Source organism: Sciurus vulgaris (assembly GCF_902686455.1).
Source record: "Sciurus vulgaris genome assembly, chromosome: 3".
NCBI classification, from domain to species: domain Eukaryota; kingdom Metazoa; phylum Chordata; class Mammalia; order Rodentia; family Sciuridae; genus Sciurus; species Sciurus vulgaris.
The window spans coordinates 150,895,332-150,909,280 of record NC_136463.1 but is presented as its reverse complement, the minus strand read 5'-3'; the positions used below and the strand labels follow the sequence as shown (position 1 = coordinate 150,909,280).

Sequence of the window (13,949 nt, the reverse complement as noted above, 5' to 3'; positions counted from 1 at the left end):
AGAATAGAGTTACTTTAGATTAGGTAGAGGTGAGTGAAGGGAGCAGAGTGGGTAAAGGGATGGGAAGGATAGTAGAATGAATCAGACACTATTACCCTATGTACACATATAACTATATAACCGGTGGGCTTCTACATCATGTATAGTCAGAAAAATGTGGAATTATACTCCATTATATATGATGTATCAAAGTACATTCTACTGCCATGTATAACTAATTAAATTTAAAAATTAAAAACAAAACATAATAAAAATAAATATTTTTTTAAAAAAAGGCTTTCCCTTTTTTTTAAAGACTAAATAGTATTCTACTACCTATACCACATTTTCTAAATCTACTCATTCACTTATAGACACTTAGGTTGATTCCATAACTTGCCTATTATGCATGGTGCTGCAGGTGTCTCTTTACCATACTGATTTCATTTCTTTCGGATATATACCCAGTTGCAAGATTGCTGGATCATATGGCAGTTCTATTTTTAAGTAAAAAAAACAAAACAAAACAAAACACCTTCACAGTGTTTTCTATAATGGCTTCACCAATGTACATTCTTGCTAACAATATGCAAGGATTCTATTTTCTCCATGCTCTGGTCAAAGCTTATTATCTTTCATCCTTTATATAGTAACCATTCTAACAGGTGTGAAGTGATATCTCATTTTTATTTTAATTTGTATTTCCTTGATAATTATTGCTGTTGAGCTCTTTTCCAGGAAAAATGGCTATTTGTATGCCTTCTCTAGAGAAATGGCCATTCAGGTTCTCTGCGCTGTTTTTTCGGCAGGAGCGAGGGGGGGGGGGGGCGGTCCAGGGATTGAACTCAAGGGCACTCAATCACTGAGCCACATCCCCAGCCCTATTTTCTATTTTATTTACAGACAGGGTCTCACTGAGTTGCCTAGTACCTCACTGTTGCTGAGGCTGGCTTTGAACTTGCAATCCTCCTGCCTCAGCCTCCTGAGTCACTGGGATTATAGGCGTGCACCTCTGTGCCTGGCTCTTTGCCCATTTTTAAATTAGATCATTTATTTTCTCACTAGTGAATTGTATAAGTTTCTTATATATTTTGGATGTTTTAAAGAAAATTATTAAAGTCTTTCCAGGTTTATTTCTTCAAATTTTTAAATACAGTAATGATACCAATTTGCAATCTGAAAATCTACCTTCAATTCCTGATAGAAAAGTCACTAACACCTGTAACATAGGAGTGATAACAACTATCCTGTTTAATTAATTTTCTCTCCTGCTCCAGACCACTCCTTAAATTATTGAAAATTATAATAAATTTAACCATTATGTTCAACTTTCCCAAAATGTACTCCACTGAAAACAGACTCCATAAAGAAAAGAAAAAGGAAGTCTGAAAAACAACATTTTACATTCACATCACTAGAAGTCACATGCATCTTAGTTGTGGAAGGTTCTGGGGAATCTTATAGCAAATAAACTTAAGAAAGCATTTTTCAAATTTATTTGATTATGAATATCTGTTCTCAAAGAGCACACGGTGGCAAATATTGCATGAGTCCATAAAATCAATACATACACCACCACCCACCGGATGGTCTCTTCTGAGATTGCAGACACAGTGCCCAGGGATTTTAAAAATAAATGATTTTTTTAAAAATGTTCTAATGCCAGTCTGGCAACCAAACTTATAAAGAGATAACAAATGGCCCCATCACGAATATTATTACATCTTATTGTCAATACAAACAAAACCTTCAGTCCAATGGCTCCAAAACAAGTCACCTGAAGAGTTTACTAATCACTAATTTAAAAATTCCCAAGCTAATATTTTAAAGATTTTCAGAAAGGAAAGTCCTAAGTGATCATTACCACTCCCCAGATGCTACTTTTTCTGGGTTGTTAATCTTTACTGAGGAGTCTTCCCAGGTCATCAGGATAAGTCCTCCATAGGGAGAGTGGGGGAGTATACCTTGGCAGCATTAGTTACTGCTATAGGACTTTGAATGTCACCCAAAGGTCCATGAGTAAAGACTTGATCCCCAGGGTGGCACTGGTAAGTGCTGGCACCTTTAAGGGTCTGGCCTTTTCCTCTTCCTCTCTTTTGCTTCTTGGCCATGAGGTGAGTCGTTTTACTCTGCTTCTTGTTCCCTGCCAGGATGTGTTGCCTTACCAAAGGCCCAGAAGCAACAGAGTCAACTGATCATGGACTGGAACCTCTAAAACTATGACACAAAACAGTCATTTCCTTATAGTGACAGAAAGCTGACTAATACAATCAATTGGAAGCAAAAATCTGGGACCCCTTTTCTTCAGAATTGTGTCAAAACTGAAACAATTATATTTAAATTCACACACACACACACACACACACACACACACAAAACTGACTGCATTAAGTATTAGTCTGCAGTGAGAAATAAAACCACCAAAGTCTGATATGAAAACCCACATGTCTATCAATGAACAGCCTAATGAGTAAAACATTATGTAATCACATAATATGCTACTAGCAGCTAAAAAAGAAAGTGGAGTGTTCATTAGAATCTATGGTTACACACAAAAGGCAAGCTTCAGAATAATGTGCCTAGTAGGTTGCATTTATGTAAGAAAGGGAAGGGATTTATGAATAAACATATGTAAAAAAGTTCATATATTTATATTTTAATCATATATTCATGTGTATTTTCAAAAACTAAACAAATGAAAACCAATTTTGAAAATCTCTTCTTAAACAGGAATAAAAAATGCATAGAACTAATTTTTCAAATGTGTCCTGTTTTCTAGTTGTGATTTTGAAACCATGTACAAGTTTTAGATCATTAAAAAAGTGAAAAGGAAAGCAATCCCTAAAAATAAAAAAAATGAAACTAATGAACCTAATTGTACATCTAATTGAATTTTAAAAGCCACATTTTGACTATACACCCCAGTGGGAAATATCCTAAAAACAAAAAGAATCACAAAGAACTATTAAAACCGTAAACCTATTTGGTTGTTATTATGACTTGGATGTGAGGCGTCTCCCAAAGCTCATGTATGAGACACTGCAAGAAGGTTCAAAGGAGAAATGATTGGGTTGTGAGAGTCTTGAATTAATCCCTGATGGGATTAACTGAGTGGTAACTGGGGCAGGTGGGGTGTGGCTTGAGGGAGTGGTTCATAGGGGGCGTAGCTATGGGATATGTATTTTGTATCTGGAAAGTGGAGTCTCTCTCTCTCTCTCTCTCTCTCTCTCTCTCTCTCTCTCTCTCTGCTCCCTGATAATACAAGCTGCTTCCTTCTGTCGCAATCTTCTGCCATGATGTTCTGCCTCACCTGCAGCCCTGGGGAATGGAGCCAGTCTTCAATGAACTAAGACCTCTGAAACTGTGAGCCCTCAAATAAACCTTTCCTCCTCTATAATTGTGCTGGTCAGATACTTTTAGTCACAGCAGCAAAACAGCTAACTAAAATAGTGATTCTATTGTTCATGGTACTATCATTAGGAGCTGTGTAAAAGTCATTAGAAATAATATAAATAAGTTAATTAAGGAAATTCATTTATATAGAATTTCTCTGATACTACATAAGGAAATGTTAGTGTAAAATATTTTATCACTCTATGTAAGTAAGTCTTGATAATATGAAAGTATATTCTACATATAATAAATAAATGTAAGCCTTAGTGACATTACATTAATCTTTGAAACTCCCACACAATCTAAAATAGTCTACAGCATCCATGTAAATAAGTGTTCACTATTACATGAGTGGTCAGTGTTGTTCAGGGAATATAAATTTGCTTAAAAATCTTTTTTGAGTTATAATTCTTCAAAATAAAGTTTAGTATTTTGAATAATGTTACACAAAATGCACTAAGAACACTATTATGAATATCTCTAAAATTCACAGTATCATGCTCATTTATAAAGCAAATAAGGAAGTTATATGAAGATTATTTGATCTCTTTTTTTTTCTTTCTTTATTTTTTCACTTTTTGCAGACTGAATTTTGATTCATTGTACACAAATGGGGCACATCACTTTGTTTCTATGGTTGTACACGATGTAGATTCATACCATTTGTGTAATCATACATATACATTGGATAAGAGTCCTTACAACTGAAAAATAAACCAAATTTATCACTATATACTAATAAATCTGTTCAAATCTTTACATTATGTTGGAATCTTGCCAAACTTTGGTTTGGAAATATTAAAGTTACATAAATATATACAAAGAAAGGAGAGAAAGGAAAAGGGAAATACTAGGGAACAACACTGACTGAATAATATTGTTATACCATGTGTAGATATGAATATGTAACAACAAATACCACGATTATATATAGTTATAATGCACCAATAAAAATATGAAAAAATTAAAAACAGTCAATTATCCTTTCAAAAAAGATATACAAAGAGAACATCTCTTTTTTGTTGTCCTTCTTTCATTCACTAAATAAGAACTGATTGCTGCTATGTGGAAGATATTTCTTTGGTTCCTTTTGTATGGTGGGGAATTGCAATATTGACAGAGAACCTGGAAGTACTCCACCATAGGCTGGAACACAACCTCTGCAGATTTACTGGGGCAAAGGCACAACCATCCTACATGCTTGGCTAACCTGTATCTTCTCAGATAGTAAAATGTAAAACTTAAACCATATCCTCTGCTTCTTATCCCAGTTTGAAAGCTAAATCCTTAAAATAAATCTAAACTCTCTCAGAAGGAAGTAGATGTTCAAAATGGGCCAGAATCCAAAGTCTTGGCCCTGTGTTTATTTTTCTCTATAAAGGTAAATTCCCATTGTGACTAGGCACATGCTAAATGAGCATCACATAAACTGAGGTTTTAATCATAATAAAATAAATTAGGCAATTTTGTCCATGAATGGAATTCTCAAACCATATGGCAAAATTAACCTAACCACCATCGTGATTTTAAGAGTTGATTTTATATGGTGCTACCTTTGTTCTCCCATTATTACCTCCCACCTATATTCTGTAGGAGCACGGTATGAAAAACACATCTTGTGCCCTTCATAGTCCCTAATTTTTAAAAATAACTTTGAAAATGTTCCAGAAGTGCTTAGGACTAAGCAAGTTGAAATAGAAGGCAGAAAAGAAGCATGAAATGTTTCCTGCCCTCAAGAGTCTCACCAGACTGTGGGGGAAATGAGACTTACAGAAGACACAACCTGAAAATAAAATGACACTGAACTCTGTAACCTCAAGTGTTTTCAGGGTTGAACCTTTATTAATAAGTAGAATCAACTAAGCACCAGGTGCTGTAAAAGATGCCTTACCTGGTACAGTCTCATTAATCCTCATACGAAATGGGGTTTTGATTTCCCCCAGTTTTAAAGCTGAGGAAGTTGTACATCAAGAAGGCTAAATGACTTGCCCAAGTAATACTAGAAAGAATCGCAGCTGGAATTTGAATTCAGAACTACCCCAAAACATTCCCACTAGGCAACAGATTCTGTACAGTTTACAAATAGCTTTCTTAGAAGTAGAGAGCCACAAGAGCATCAGAGAAAGCTCCAGGGAGAGCAAGTTTTTAAGCTTTCAAGTTGAAGAAAAACAGTTTTCTCACACAAAACTGGTTTCCTTTTTTTGTGAACTGCACGAGGAGCATGAGCATGTAGATCTTTTACTCTTCATCCAGCCGGCTCTCCTATTAATTGGTTGTTACCACCTTGACCCTAGAAGTGAAAGACTCCATTGATCAGCCAGAACTTCAAATGCACGGCTGCTGACTAGAGCCATTCATCCATCCCTTCCAGCAGCAGCTGCCTTCTTACTGAAGAAGACATCGCAGCCACGGTGTTACATATCATACAAGGCATATTAGCACCTTTGAAAGGAAAAAAATAAAATTTCCATCCGCATGTCAGACTCATCGTGTATTTTACATCAGTGTTTTCTAACACATACAATCCATTGTAATTCAAAAAGAAAGAAGTTTACCCTCAGTAAGACAATCAAAAAATGTGTGTATAATAGATATATGTAAAATATATATATATAATATATATATTCAATTCATCATTCTAAGCATCATCTCTTTACCATAAAAAGTGTTTTCAGATAGTACTCAAAATTTTGGTTCCAGTGAAATATACTGAAATGACAATGTAACAAGCACAATACTTTGGTGCACTACTGAGTGCAGGTTGCTACCACCCTCACTGTCTTGAAAATGTGTAAGCACACTTTGATTTATTTGCTCATTCAGAACCATCATCTTCCCATTTGACTATGGACAGCTTCTCTCCATTTGACTATGGACAGCTTTATTCATTTGTGTTTTCAGTGTTTAAAGAGACACCTGGCCCACTTAATAAACATCCATTAAAAGAGTAAATCATTTCTACACCAAGAAATATAGTCAATATATCTTTTATTCAGTTATGAATGTAATAGTAATTAAATCATAAATAATCATAGATATACTAGAAACCAACTAAATTTAGGACAAATAACTTGCTTTCTGATTTTTTTCAAGAGACTATTCTAAATTGTGAAGAATTTCTGAAAATATGCCTTATGAGATAATGGGGGGTTGCTAATTACTTTTTATATTTACTCTTGCAAATGTTTATCCCAATGACAGTTTGTGCTCTGATCTTGGTGTCACCTTAAACTCTTCTTTGTGCTCCCTAAAATGAAAAAGAGAGATAGACTGACAGACAGATAGATACAGGCAGACAGACAGATGAAAGCAGTACCATAATCAGTATACAACTACATTTTCCCAAGCTTCCATATTTGATGAAATAAAAGGAAAACACCTGTTTCTAATCAGGTAAGAATCAGAGAGTTTCTTCATTTTGTTTTCTTCTCAATCTTTGAACACATATGTGCTAAGGATAAAACAGACAATAAGTTCTGAAACATTTAGATAAATTGACTCCAACACATTTAGATAAATTGATTCCAGAGAAAGCAATAAGGATCACTTCACTGGCTGCAGCTATATAAAACTGCATGAGGTTCAAAATTCTTTGGAGTGGGGTGTGTCCTGTAACTAACTATATTTTCAGAATTGATAAAATAAAAAGGAAAGCAGTTTACACAGGTAGAAATCCCTGTACACCTCCCAAAGATCCAGGACCTTAAAACAGCTGCCATTATTGTTCCTGATGGTAAGTGAATTATTGTACATTTGAACTTAGCCATAAATCATTCATTTAAGACAAATTAAGCACTTGGGGGAGATGCAAGAATTGTTTATGTACTCAGGACAGATATTATCATCCAATTTCTATTAAAAATCCCGCTATCATTTATCATTCAGCATAAAACTTTCCACATGGTTAAAATAAATAACAACACCACCAAAAGTAACAGTAACAAAAACAATAAAAGAGCTAATACCTTTTGAGAGCTTGTCGTGTGCCAGGCACCATGCTAATTACTCCCTTACACAGTAGCATAGTTAATTCTAATCAGAACTCATTAAATTGTGGTCTTACTATTGTGGCCATTTTACAGATGAGAAAAATAATGATTGGAGGAATAACTTGACCAAGTCACACCCATGGTAATTTGAGGGAACTCAAGCAACCTAACACTTGAGATTAAACTCTTAATAAACTAAAATTATACCCTAAGAATTTCCATCCCTTTGAAACAGGTGTCACTTTTCTTTCAAAGCTAAATTTTTCTACCTAAGACAGAAGGAGAATCAAACCAGAGCATGTTCTCCTATGTATGTTCCATCAGTTCCTGCAATAGACTATGCTGCTCTCTATGAAATAAAATGAATATTCTGTTAACCAACTGTCAGTAAGAAAACTGCCCTGAGATGCTTTCCTAGAAATATGGGTCCATCGACACTCTTTTACCCAGTTCAGCATGGGAGTTGTGACTCAAACAGATGAAGAGGAATTAGAGGCAAAGCTGGAGCCATGAAGAAAGTGAAGTTCACGGCTTTACAGTCTCACATGTTCAACTGGTCACAAACATTAAGATCTTAAAAAGGTGATAACTACTTGGGCCAAAAAATAATAATCATGCCATTCCAAATCCCCCCAGTAGTCATAAATGAAGAGAGAAAAGTTCAATGCTCACATAAAATATTGTTTTAATTTGCTTCAATTATATAAAATGAAACACTAAGCTTACTTCAATGATTAAATTTCCAACTGTGCTGGTTCACTGTTGTTTAGTAATGACACATCTCATACACATTCTCACAGCTTCCTTGCCTACTTATTTATAATTGGTCTAATCACCCGCCATGTTAGCCTTAAATTCAGACCACCCATGGAATGCTTTCTCAGATTTTCTTAGTGAAAGTCAAAGGATTTTCAGTTGAGCCGTGATTTAATAAAACAGCAAACTAATTCTCAGTATAATACTAACCAGCATGGTATGTAGACATGCTTAGAGTCTTGGGCCAAGATTTACCCAAACTGCAAATCCCAAAAGTTCATTAAGGGGATTCAGCTAGAAACAAAGAAAAATCTTGAGTAAAGAGTAAGTAGTTCTAATAAAGTGCTCACAATTACAGGATGGTGGTGACTCATTTAGTCACAGCATTTACTCTCATAGATTGATCCTTAATATCATATAAATGTAAAACCAGAAGGGATGTCAGAAAGATGGTGGAATAGAATGCCCAGACTTCACTTCCCCCACAGACACAAGCATTTAAAAATGGCAAAGAGGCCAAATGCTTCTGTGAGAAATCCAAGAACCTGTTTTTAAAAAATCCTACATCACAGGCAAGCAAAAAGTCAAAGAATAAACATTCACAGTTATAAACCTGGTAAAGAATATCTTTTTAAAAAACATAAAAAGTAATTATAACTCTGTTAATATAATATGCAACATAATATAATATGCAATATAAAAAGAGGTATTTGTGTCACAAATAACATTAAGTAGGGAAGGGCAGAGATGTGAAGGAATAGTTTTATATGTTATTATAGTTGTTTAGTTTAAAATTGACTTAAAAATTTAAGATGTTTAATAAAAGTGCAATGATAACCACAAAGAAAATATTCACTGAATGTACACAAAGGAAATGAGAAAGGAATATAAATATGTCACTACAAAAACAACAACAACAATGGCACATAAAGGAAAACAGAGGAGATGGACAGAAAAAAATTACCAGGCCAAAAATTGGAAATAGAAATAGTAAGTTCTTCCCAAATGAGAATTACCTTAAATGTAAATGCATTAAATCTACCAATTATATCAGCAATGTGAAGAAAGAGCCTACAGAGTGGGAGAATATCTGTGCCACTCATACTTCAGATAGAGCACTAATTTCCAGAATATAGAAAGAACTCAAAAAGCTCTACACCAAGAATACAAATAACCCAATCAACAAATGGGCTAAGGATATGAACAGACACTTCACAGAAGAAGATCTACAAGCAATCAACAAACATATGAAAAAATGTTCACCATCTTTAGTAATAAGAGAAATGCAAATCAAAACTACACTAAGATTTCATCTCACCCCAATTAGAATGGTGATTATCAAGAATACAAGCAACAATAGGTGTTGGAGAGGATGTGGGGAAAAAGGTACACTCAGACATTGCTGGTGGGGCTGCAAATTAGTGCAGCCACTCTGGAAAGCAGTATGGAGATTCCTTAGAAAACTTGGAATGGACCTACCATTTGACCCAGCTATCCCACTCCTTGGCCTATACCCAAAGGACTTAAAATCAGCATACTACAGAGATACAGCCACATCAATGTTCATAGCTGCTCAATTCACAATATCCAGACTGTGGAACCAACCTAGGTGCCCTTCAATTGATGAATGGATAAAGAAACTGTGGCATATATATACAATGGAATATTACTCTGCCATAAAGAATGATAAAATTTGCAGGCAAATGGATGAAATTGGAGAATATCATGTTAAGTGAGATAAGCAATCTCAAAAATCCAAAAGACGAATGATCTCACTGATAAGCGGATGATGACACGAAATGGGGGGTGGGAGGGGGGCAAGAATGGAGGAAGGAGGGACTGTATAGAGGGAAAAGAGAGGTGGGAGGGGTGGGGGGAAGTAAAAAAATAACAGCATGAATCAAAAATCATTACTCTATGTAAATGTATGAATATGCAAATGATATGCTGTTACTCCATGTACAAACAGAAACATGTATCCCATTTGTTTACAATAAAAAAAGAGAAAAAATAAAATAAATAAATAAATAAATGAAGATATTGTGTCCATCTACAACTAAAAAATATATTAAAAAAATACTTTATCAGTAATTTTTATATTGGTTATTTGTTGAAGTGATGTTAGATGCATTCAGTTCAGTATCTTATGAAAACCGATTTCACCTGTTTCTTACTGTTTTTGTGCTACTAATAAAATTAAAATTACCCACAAAAAAAAATCTACCAATTAAAAGACACAGATTAACTGAAAGGAATAAAAATAAAACAAAATCCAACTATATGTCATCTATAAGAGACTCACTTTTTATCTAAGGACACTGCAGTACAAGTCCCCAGATGGCATTGCCTGTCCCAGCTGTTGCCCTATTTCTTTTGCAGTTCCTAATGCAACATCCTTGGGATATGGAGGCACTATCTGGGCTGTTCCCGTCCCTCCTAAAACAAGGTATCTTGCAAAACTTAAACTATTAAATCCGGTTTCCCTTAGCTAAAAAACCCACCCTGGGCAGCAATCCTGAATCTTGGGGCACTGTCCATTGTGGACCCTAGACTTCTGTGGTTTTTTATTTGTTTGTTTGGTTTTGGTTGCTTTTTGCTACCTATTTGGTGCAATAAGTTGCTTTGTCTAATTTGTGGAGTGTTCTGTCTCACCAGACTCATGCAATTGGCAGAAATTGTAGGTTGATGACTAGTGAACCTGATTAACAAACATACATAGGTTATGTGAAATGGTAGAAAAAGATACTCTACGCAAAGAAAACTTAGAAAGGGTAGTCATACTACATCTCATGAAACAGACATGTCAGACAAAATAGTCAAAAAGATAAAAATTGGCACAAGAGCAAAAAAGGATACTATATAATAATAAAGGTGTCAATTCATCAGGAAGATACAGTAATAAAAATTTTGTCTGTATTTAGTTGGACACAGTAGTATATCCCTGTATTCCCAGCAATTCAAAAGGCTAAGGCAGGAAGATTGCAATTTTGAGACCATTCTCAGCAACTTAGGGAGACCCTGTCACAACATAAAAAATAAAAAGAGCTGAGGGAGTACTCAGGGGTAAAGAGTCCCTGATTTAAATCTCAAAAGAAAAAACTACATCTGCATCTAACATTAGAGCACCCAAATCTACAAAGTAAAATTTATAGAATTGAAGGGAGAAATAGATGGTAATCCAATAATAATAAGAAACTTCAATACCCCACTTTCACTTATTGACAGGACCAGACAGACCAATAAGGAAACAGAATATATGAACAATACTGTAGGCCAGTTGGATCTAACAGACACATACAGAACACTTTATCAAAAGTATTCTTCTCAAGTGCTCATGGAACATTCTCCAAACTAGACCACATGTTAGACTACAAAATAAAGCTTAACAAATTTAAGAATATTAAGACCATACAAAATAACTTCTCTGTAATGGAATGAAACTAGAAATCAATAACAAAAGAAAAATCCACTAACGTGGAAATTTAACAATGTATGCATAAACAAGTGGGTCTATGAAGAAATCGCAAAAGCATTTATAACATATCTGGAGACAAATGACAACAAAACACAACATATTAAAACTCATGGAATGAAGCATGGGCAGTAATAAATGGGAACTTTATAGCAGTAAACAAGTATATGAAAAATGAACAAACATCTTAAATCAACAATCTAACTTTATACCTCAAAGAACTAGGAAAGAAAACAAACTAGACTCAAAGCAGAACAAAGGAAATAATAAAGATTAGAGTAGAGATAACGGAAATAAAGAACAGAAAAAAATCAATGAGACCAAGAATTGATTTTTTAAAAGATCAACAAAATGGACAGTTAATTAGACTAATGAAGATAAAAGAGATTTTATTGCTAAAATGGGAAATGAAAGCAGAGACATTACAATTGATGTCCCAGAAATAAAGTATTTTATAACACTACTGTGAGTAATTATCCACCAAAAAATGGATAAGCTAAAAAAGGGTAAATTCCTAGGAATGTACAACCTATCAAGACTGAATTATGAAAAATTAAAATTCTGAATAAGACTACAGCAAATGAGGAGTTGAAGAAGCAATCAAAAATCTCCTACAAAGAAAAGTCCAGGGCCATATGGAAAATTCTATCAAACATTTAAAGAATTATCACCAATCCTTTTCAAACTGTTAAAAATAATCAAAGATGAGGGAATAGTCCCAAACATATTCCATGAGGTCAGAGTTACCCTTATACCAAAACCAAACAAAGACATAGCAAGAAAATCACAGATCAATATCTCTGATGAATATTGAAGCACAAATTCTCAAGAAAATATGAACAACCTGAATTTAAGGATAATACACCATCCCCAAGTGGGATTTACATCTGGACTACAAGAATGGTTCAAAATACAGAAATCAATCAGTGTGATATATCAGGCTAACAAGGGAAGGACAAAAACCACATGATCATCTCAATGCAGAAAAAGCATTTGACAAATTCAGAATCCTTTAATGATAAAAAAAAAAAACACTTAACAAACTAGGAATAGAATGAAACTAACCTCAAAATAATACAAGCCATATATTAAAAACTTATGGCTAACATAATACTCAGCAAAGACTAAAGGCTTTCCTTTAAGATCAGGAACAAGAAAATGATGCCCAATTTCTCCACTACTATTCAACATAGTACTGGAAGTTCTATCCAGTGCAATTAGATAAGAAAAAGAAATAAAAAGCCTACAAATTGGAAAATAAGAAGCAAAATTATCTCTGTTCACACATGTCATAATCTTAAAAATAGAAAACTCTATTAAAGATTATACTAAAAAATGATAAAACAAATAAATGAATTTAGCAAAATTGAAAGATACAAAACCAACACTTGAAAATAAACACTGATCAATAACAAAGATCAGTCCAGAAAGGAAATTAAGAAAACAATTCCATTTAGTATAACATCAAAAAGGATTAAATACTTAGGAGTAAACTTAACCAAGAAGGTAAAAACTTTTACACAGAAAACTATAAAATATTCCTAAATAACATCAAAGAAAATACAAATAAATGGAAAGACATCTCATTCTTTGAACTCAACCAAACCTATTTCAAAAGTAGTTGGGAAAAAAAAAATGTCTGTACTGAAATGTACATTTTTTTGCGTTGTCAACTATTTATAGAACCTTTATATTGCATGAGGTATATTAAGTAATCTACAAATTAATTGAAATATGTATGGGAGGATGTACATAGTTATATTCAAATATGTCATTTTTGTATCAGGGACTTGAGCATCTGTAGATTTCTATATCCAGAGGGACCCTGGAACCAATCTCACATGGATGCCAAGAAATGACTATATTTACATGTCTTTAATGCTGGCTTCCCTCTCAAGAGTACAATCTACTTGTAGACCAGGCTATAGGACATAGCACAGTATCTAACATAGAATAGACAGTCAATCAATGTTTTACATTGGAGAAATAAAAGTATGTGAGAAAGATCTCTCTAGAGCACCAACTCAGAGAACTCTCAGGGTATAAATAAGGTGCAGTATCCAGTTCAGCCCCTCAAAGAGAACCTTCCTTCCCTATCAATGGGGTGGGTGTATTCTCTCTGATTGGACAGCTAGAGGCTATGGTAAACTCTCCAACAGGAAGGGCATTTTACCTTTGATATGTGGTGGTGAATTTGCCATAATTTCCCATTCTTTTTCTCATTGCATATGCAAGGATAAAGTATATACTTCACTGACCCCAACACTTAGCATTAGGAAGATTCTGAAGTGAAGCTTTAAGTTAATAACACAGAGATGGAGAAATAAAGGCAGGTAAAAATGATGGAGAAGCGTGGGAAG

The 13,949-nt window shown here is 34.3% G+C and overlaps 1 protein-coding gene across 2 annotated transcripts in view; it reads right to left on the bottom strand.

Annotated features, from left to right (window-relative positions):
- PLCL1 (phospholipase C like 1 (inactive)) overlaps positions 1–13,949 on the bottom strand; it is a 338,334-nt gene that overhangs the window by 133,880 nt on the left and 190,505 nt on the right. The gene's annotated exons all lie outside the window — the stretch shown is intronic.